At 42.6% G+C, this 9,014-nt stretch overlaps 1 long non-coding RNA gene across 1 annotated transcript; it reads right to left on the reverse strand.

Annotated features, from left to right (window-relative positions):
- Positions 1 to 1,111: 1,111 nt before the first annotated feature.
- On the reverse strand, positions 1,112 to 6,283 carry LOC123362965. Its single transcript, XR_006576662.1, has 3 exons — positions 6,215 to 6,283; positions 5,667 to 5,832; positions 1,112 to 1,186 (listed from the first exon to the last, which is right to left on the reverse strand). It is a non-coding gene; the product is annotated as an uncharacterized LOC123362965 (long non-coding RNA).
- Positions 6,284 to 9,014: the final 2,731 nt, after the last annotated feature.

Here is a 9,014-nt window from a genome sequence, read left to right on the forward strand (position 1 = left end):
CATTTCTAACACAGTTAATTGGAATAATAAGTTCTATTCTTCATTCATGTGCACCACAGATGCTAGACCTGGTATCTATAATAATAGCACTGCTGCAATTACAAATTACTCAAGACAAGCAAAACCATTTCAGATAAGAAACAGCATCCCCCAACCACATCTTTACTCATATTCAGAATTTAACCTTATAAAAGTGGTTTTCAGCTTGAATAAAAAGTTCTAAATTAGGACCAGATGCAGAAGGTGCAAAGCATTTCCTAGGAAGGGGCTGTATATTTTGCAGGATCCAGCCATTGCAATTTTCTCATGTATTTCCAGTGAAAAGGAGTCCATTCATTCATTCATATGCATCTGACGAAGTGGGTATTCACCCACGAAAGCTTATGCTCTAATACGTCTGTTAGTCTATAAGGAGCCACAGGACTCTTTGTTGCTTAATTCATTCAGGGACACCTCCAGATTTTGATTGCTCGTTGGAACCAAGCTCAAACTTCCAATGGTTTGAGTTTTGTCTCTTTGAGGTTGGTAAACTCTGCGTTTATAGATAAAGATTTACAGTTTCACAGTAACTTGAGCATTATCATATTTGCAAGTTATTATATAATTTATACTTCATCCCATTTGAAGTGTTATGGCTTTTATATGATATTCATTATATATACTGTAGTACATCCATATAATATAACAGAAAGGAAGGACAGTCCAGTGGTTTAGGTGGTCAATGGGAACTTGGGAGCCCTCAGTTCAAATCCATGCTTTCCCATGCACTTTCTGTGTGACCTTGAAGAGTCACTTAGGCCATGTCTATGCTATGGCATTGCAGCTATGCCACTGTAATCCCATAGGGTAGATGTAGACTACAATGTCAGAAAAAGTTTTTCCATTGGTGTACGAACTAATCCTTGCCAAACAGCTGAAGCATTCTTCTGTCTACCTTGCTGTGTCTACACTGGGGGTTAGGTTGATGTAGCTGCAGCATTCTGGGCGTGATTTTTCACACCAAGTGCTGTTGCTATGTTGACCTATGTTTTTAGTATAGATCAGGCCTTGATCTCTCTGTACCTCAGTGCTCCGTCTGTAAAATGGGGATAATAGCACTTCCCTACCTCACAGGGGTGGTTCAGGATAAATCCATTACAGATTGTGAGGCATGCAGATGCTGTGGTAGTACAGGTCATAGAAGTATCTAAAATAGATTAATAGAATTGTTAAATTATTACTGGATATAGTAAATCTTTTTATTGAAACTAGAAATAGTAAATCTCTTTAATGGAACTGTAGAAACTGCAGTGTAACTACTATCTCAGTTACAGAGTTACAGCAGTGATTTTTTTGTCTCTATATAAACATAATCTCAGATTTATTTTTATATGTAGCTCCAAATTGGAGCAAAGTTTTTTTTTAACTTTTCATATGCTGTAGCAGTTCAATAAGAGACACTCTGCTGATGACTGGCTTTATTCATGACTCTGTCATGGATCCAGCATGACAGTTGAAAATGATGAGCAATGGCATGAAATAGTTGAAAATAATTCATTTTCTACCTATTGGCATGACAAGTCCTTGATAGAATAACAATGGCCCATGCCACTCTTTCAGGGTGCAAATGTCCTCATGACACCCTTTTGCACTTGTTCAGAAAAATTAGAACTGATCATATATGAAGGAGTCTGGCAACACCTGAGAGGAAGTTTTACGTGTACTTTACAAAAGATGGTGTTTGGAACCATTTTGATGCAAATTTGTATAGTCGAACAGACCCATCTTTCAGAGTAGCAGCCGTGTTAGTCTGTGATTTTTTTCCTTCTTCTTTTCTTTTTTCTCCTTTTTTTCTTTCTGTCTGCTTAAAAACAGCTAGGAAAGAGGTGCAAGTTTTTCTAGGAGGCTTGTTAGAAAGGACCCCCACTGTGAGGTACTTAGCAAGTGCTAGAAACAGGACAAACCAGTTTTCTTTGGTTTTCTCAGTATATCAGCAAACAGCAACTACACATTTGCAAATGAAAAGGTTTTGTTTCTTTTCTATCCAGTCTCTCGGGAATAGAGAGGGTTAGGAATTGGGGAAACCAATTCCCTGACTGCAAAGGGGTGTGGCCAGCACCAAAAAGCAACACCAGCAAGCCACACATAAAATTCACTGACTGCAGAGGGGTGTGGCCAGCACCAGAAGGCACTGTTCCCCATCCCAAGAAATTTCCCACCTACATGGCAGGTGAGGACACTAAGGCCTTCTTCAAAAAGGTTAAAAGGACCTGCCATGGGTACAGCATCCCTGAAGACCAGTACAAGGACTGGTCAGAAAAGTGGACTTTTGCTGTCTATAACAATTATTCCATCCCCATGCTACTGGGGGAAGACTTGGCCAACCATGTGCAGCTGGCCAAGAGGGGGGGAGTGGTCACCCGCGGCCAGGCCAAACAAGCAGGATTCCAGTTTGTTGTAAAACAAGGACTTTTATATAAGGACATCCTTTAGGCCAGCATCCTCAAACAAAAACAGGTTAAAAACATTCCTTCCACTGGGAGGGGATGGGCAAGGACGTTGCCAAGTATGTCCGCTCAAATGCATACAAAGTGTTGTTCAATGTCAAATATCTTGTTGTTTACATACTTAGTAGTATATGTGATAGTGCATGTGTTTTGTTTATCTGTTTATTTTACAGTTCTAGAAGGAAATCACCACCAGTAGTTCCCACTGTTGGCGATTTGGGGGGCGTGTCATAAACAGATAGTTAAGGGTTAAGGTCTGTTTTACCTGTAAAGGGTTAACATGTAGTACCTGGTGACCACCTGACCAGAGGACCAATCAGAGATAAGATTTTTTCAAATCTCTGTGGAGGGAAGCCTTTGTCTGTGTGAGAACTGTTTTTGGATTTAACAGAGGACAGTCATGTCCCCAAGTTCTCCTGGAGTAGTTTCTACTAATTAATAGTGAGTATTAATTAGAAAGGTGAATTAGTCTTATGATTTGATTTCTACATTTGCAATTGTGTGTTTGCTAAAGGAAATGCTTTATTCCTGTTTGCTGATATTGCTTTTACTGAGAAAAGGGGGAGAGGGGATTCTCTCCAGAGATTGATAAGGTTATACCCTATGAGTGTCCAGCTTGGGCTCATAGAGATTCTGTATTTTTATTTTTATTCTTTAATAAATTCTTTCTTTTCTTTGGACTTGGTTAATTCCTTCCCTTGGGGAAATTCAGGGGAAGGGGAGGGGGAAGTGGGCTGCTTCCCTGTGTGTGTGAGATTCAAGGCGTTTGAATCCAGGCACCTCTGTCTCCAGAGCAGGCTGGAGAGAGGGAGGAGGGGGGAGGTTCCTCCTCTGTGAATTGATCTGTGTTCCCAAGGGGGGAAACAGGGGTGTCCCGGCCCACGGAATTGACCGGGTGGTGGCAGCCGAAGGGGAGACCTACCCTAGGATTTTGGGGTGGGGGAAGACATGCGGGTCCTCACTTTGAAACCGCCCAGTTTCAAGTGAGGGTAGACTCCTGACAGATGTGCAGGTGTACGAGCCCCTGATGGTGTGTCTGATGTGATTAGGTCCTGTGATGGTGTCACTTGAATGGATATGTGGACAGAGCTGGCATCGGGCTTTATTGCAAGGATAGGTTCCTGGGTTAGTGTTTATGTTGTATGGTGTGCGGTTGCTGGTGAGTATTTGCTTCAGGTTGGGAGGCTGTCTATAAGCAAGGACTGGCCTGTCTCCCAAGATCTGTGAGAGTGAGGGATCATCTTTAAGGATAGGTTGTAAATCTTTGATGATGCGCTGGAGAGGTTTTAGTTGGGGGCTGTAGGTGATGGCTAGTGGTGTTCTGTTATTTTCTTTTTTAGGCCTGTCCTGTAGTAGGTGGCTTCTGGGTACTCTTCACAAAAAACAGATTGACAGAGCCAGAAGAGTACCCAGAAGCCACCTACTACAGGACAGGCCTAAAAAAGAAAATAACAGAACACCACTAGCCATCACCTACAGCCCCCAACTAAAACCTCTCCAGCGCATCATCAAAGATTTACAACCTATCCTTAAAGATGATCCCTCACTCTCACAGATCTTGGGAGACAGGCCAGTCCTTGCTTATAGACAGCCTCCCAACCTGAAGCAAATACTCACCAGCAACCGCACACCATACAACATAAACACTAACCCAGGAACCTATCCTTGCAATAAAGCCCGATGCCAGCTCTGTCCACATATCCATTCAAGTGACACCATCACAGGACCTAATCACATCAGACACACCATCAGGGGCTCGTACACCTGCACATCTACCAACGTGATATATGCCATCATGTGCCAGCAATGCCCCTCTGCCATGTACATTGGCCAAACCGGACAGTCTCTACGCAAAAGAATAAATGGACACAAATCTGACATCAGGAATCATAACATTCAAAAACCAGTGGGAGAACACTTCAACCTTCCTAACCACTCAGTGACAGACTTGAAGGTGGCAATTTTGCAACAAAAAAACTTCAAAAACAGACTCCAAAGAGAGACTGCTGAACTTGAATTAATATGCAAACTAGATACCATTAACTGTGGTCTAAATAAAGACTGGGAATGGTTGGGTCATTACACCAATTGAATCTATTTCCCTATGTTAAGTTCTCCTCACACCTTCTATGGGCCATCTTAATTATCACTTCAAAAAGTTTTTTTTCCTCCTGCTAACGATAGCTCATCTCAATTGATTAGACTCTGCCTGTTGGTATGCATACTTCCACCTTTTCATGTTCTCTGTATGTATAAATATCTCCTGTCTGTGTGTTCCATTCTATGCATCCGAAGAAGTGAGCTTTAGCTCACGAAAGCTCATGCTACAATAAATTTGTTAGACCCATCTTTGTACATTAAATAGATCCTCTCTTTAACCTAAAAGCACTCCTCAGCCTGCAAATATTGACACACAATTATTCTCCCCCCTTTCCCCTGCCAGTGGAGTGCCACGGATGTGGGGCCTGATAGTTTCACTTAATTTCATAGTGAATCAGAAGTAACAACACTGAAGTCAATTGAGTTATATTAATGTAAGAAATGGACTGAAGTGTAGAGGGGACTCTGCATTTGGAGTAACTGCATAAGACAATGGGTCCTAGGTTTGTTCAGTGTCTGATTATGCAATTTCAGTTTTGGGTACCATCCTAATCCTACTGATCCATACATGGTGTGTGGGTAAAATTTTCAGAAAGCACCTAAGTGACTTATGAGCCTAAGTCACATTTTTCACATAATTTAGGAGCCTAAGAGCTTATCTATACAGCCTTCCAGTTGGACTAAGGGGGTATGAATTGCAGCACACATCAACATGCTACGCTGTAACTTGCCTTGGACAATGGTGGCACAAACTAACATCTTCATTAAGGTAAACTTGGCTTGGTAGCTTCTAGTAGTTTGTGCCAGAAGCATCCACACGGGGCAGTTCTGATGCAGCAGTTTGGTGCTCATTGCAGTTCATACCCCGGTAGTTCACACTGCAGCACATAGCAGCCTTTCAATGAGACTTAGGCTCCTAAATCATGTAGGCACTTTGTAATTTTTTACCCTGTAGCTCTACATATGTTTCACATTTCTGTTGTGTCCATCTAAAGCACTGAAGCATTGTCCCTGTAACCATTTTTGCCTAGAAAAAACCTCAGTCAAAACTAAAGGCCTTCAGAATAGGACAGAGAGTACTAGAATTCAGAGATCTTGCAGCCTCATCAGGGAGTTAACTTTTGCTTGCTAATTGCTTTGGTCTCCTTGATCTCCTTCCTGCTGTGCTGCTTATAAGGCTGACTGATGATATCCTAGAAATGCCTTCTAAATGACTTCCTTATCAGTGACACATTCTCTTAGCTCCCTGGAGGGGCAAAGGAGAGAGACATTCTGTCATTTCCATGAGAATACAAAGAGTACCCCTCCCCTTCCAGAAAATTACCCACCAGCAGACCAAAATGCTGTGATTATGTCAGACGGTTATTTCCATGCTATTTTGCATGATGAAAATTATACCCTATGGATTCAACACGAGGCCCTGCTCTGGTCCCTTTGTGCAAAGCCTCTGGCACAAAAGGTCATGAAAGCAGTCAGATCTCCCCAACTGGGGATTCTCACAGCTAGTGTAGAGCTGGCCTAACTAGCCCCAGTGCTGCCCTCTTTCAGCCCCCAGAGTTGGAAGAGTTCTGGGGGTGTTCCCCAGGCAGAGGGGGTATGGCCAGAGTGCTGCTATGCTCCAAAGATACCTAGCTAGCAGAGGGCATCTGGAGGGTGTCCATTAAGCAGCCTTGATGCTACTGTAAACTGTGCAATCCAGCCCTTAGTTGACCCCAAATTGGGTAGCCACAGAGACATACACCATCAGTTGAAATTATGATGACATAATAATCAGTGTATTAGCCATTATGGCATCACTTCTCATTTGGGCTAATACATTGCAATGCTGCAGAGAAGAAATTTAAAATTTATGTATGAGAAAGTCCCACCGAGAGCAGCACAGAGGCAGGGATTGGGAATGAAAACTGTCTACTTACTCTGTGCTTGAGATCCAGCCCAGGAATGGGGACTGGGACAGAGAAGAAGAGAGTTACTGGGCCAGAGGCCTGCCTAACTTGCAAGGGCAGCCAATGTTAGTCCCCCACAGCCTGTAAACAGCTAAGACTACCTACCCCGGCAGGTGCAGCGAGCATGGGCAGACAGTGTTCAGAGGAAGGAAGTCAGCTGCAAGGCGGTAGAATGCAGCAGCATATGGAGATACAGCAGGGCCGGATTTTGGAACTGTCTGGGGTGCTGGGCTTGGGGGGGCACCGGGCTCGAGCGACAAAAGGGAAATCAACATCAACTATCAGGTGGAAGATCCTCATGGACAATGTTACAAATCTGACCATGAAGCTGCTAAGTGACACTCTCTGGGAGAGCTGCATTGACAGCAAAAGGCCAGTGAGGTACCAAGTGACTGAGGTTTATGATGCCCTGATGGAACTGGCACAGTCGAGTAAAGCTGAGGCCAGAATCTGACACAAGGTACAAAGCCTGGCAAACCAGATCACTGACTTCAAATTTCTGCATGAGATCCTGTTTCAAGTAAACGTTATATGCAAGGCATTACAAAACTCATTTGATGGACATCACAACCATTATTACTTTGAGGAGAAGCTGTCTTGATTTCTCTGTGGCCTACAGAGACAATGGATTTGAAGATGCCATCCCTGCTGCGAAAGAAATGGTGGAAAACTTAAGAGTTGAGCCTGTCTCCAACTAAACTTGTATTCATCAGGTAATAATTGGAGATATACCAATCTCCTAGAACTGGAAGGGACCTTGAAAGGTCATTGAGTCCAGCCCCCTGCCTTCACTAGCAGGACCAATTTTTGCCCCAGATCCTTAAGTGGCCTCCTCAAGGATTGAACTCACAACCCTGGGTTTAGCAGGCCAATGCTCAAACCACTGAGCTATCCCTCCCCCCTCAGAAGAAGAGACAGTTTGGTTAACAGGGCAGCAATGAGGTGATGGGAAGCTCATAAGAAAAAATCAAGATAGAGTTTTTTTGCTCGCTTGTTGACACTGCTTGAGTGTCCATTGAAGAAAGATTCGGACAAATGAAGCACCACAAAAAGGTCTGGGGTTTTTGGTATGATATTAGTAATCTGCCAGCAGACAGAAAAACACTCTTGAACAATTGTATGGAGCGTCACTGGATGCTGACACATGGGGAATGTTTGGACATCAATGATAAGGACCTCTATGTCGAATTGGACAACAGCCATCACATTTTCCACGGGAAGCATTCTCCACTCCAAGTTCTCCAATTCATTCATGATGCAGAGCTGAAGGACAATTTTCCTAATGTGTGGATAATTTTGAGGAGTCTGCTCACCCTGCTGGTCACAGTTGCGAATGGTGAGCACAGCTTTTCAAAGCTCAGGCTCATTAAAACATATCTCCAATCAACGATGGCTGATGACAGACTGACATTGCTTGCTTGAAAATGCCATTGGCCTGTCTTTGGATCTCTCTTATGCTGTGCTTCAGTTTGCGAGGGCAAAGGTGAGCAAAGCATCCTTTTGAACTAAAGGACTAGGGTTAACGTTCTAAAGCTGTCACCTACTGTCACACTATTTAATACCGGCCCACCCAATGTTGGTGCACAATTCAATTTCCTGATCTTAGTGCATTTCAGTTATTCTTAAAATTAAAAAGTTTCTATAAGCTTAAAGGAAACCAATTTTTTCATTTGCTTATATCTGCATGAATAAATACAGATTTACAGATCCCAGTGTACAAATTTATCATCTTACATGACAGGGATAAACATGCATGCAAATTGTGCATCGAAGTCGTGAAATGGGCTATAAATGCAACACAAAATAAGGTATTCAAAAGTTCCTCACCTGGGACTCCATTTGGTTTAGGGCTGGCCCTGAGATACCTGAGTTGTTCCCTTCATAGTAAAGGAGAGTACGCCATTTTGCTTCTCAGCCAGAGAACCACTCTGGAGTCCCTGCCCTGAAGTCAGGACTCCCAGGCTCTCAGATCCCGATCAGCCCTTCAGACAAGTTCCAAGGAACAGGGTAGGTGAGCTGGCAGCAAATTAGGTAGGTTGCCATGAGAAATTAATTGAAATCTAACTGTCTCCACAAAATGTTTCAACAAGTCAGCAAGTTCTAATGAAAAACTGTTTCATCCAAATATTTCCAATCAGCTCAGACCATAAGTAGAGCTGGGTGAAAGCTCTTGGATGACTAGTTTATTCACCAAGCAAATGGAATTTCGAGACAAATATAGCAGATAGTTTGGCCAGAAAAAAAATATTTATTTTTAAGTTGAAACATTGTTTCAACATTTTGAAATCTAGCTAGATTTATATATTTTTAAAAAAGGTAAAAAACATTCAAAAATGAGAAAAGAAAAAAGTTTCACGTTGAACAAATTTTTTGTCGGTCTTTTGGCAAGAAAAAAAGATTTCTGCTTTTGATCAACCCAAAACATTTTTGGGAGGATTTTAGTTCAGTCACCAAACTCCTCCAAAAAAATCAATGATACGCT

The sequence above is a fragment of the Mauremys mutica genome, chromosome 2 (assembly GCF_020497125.1).
Source record: "Mauremys mutica isolate MM-2020 ecotype Southern chromosome 2, ASM2049712v1, whole genome shotgun sequence".
Lineage (NCBI taxonomy): Eukaryota > Metazoa > Chordata > Testudines > Geoemydidae > Mauremys > Mauremys mutica.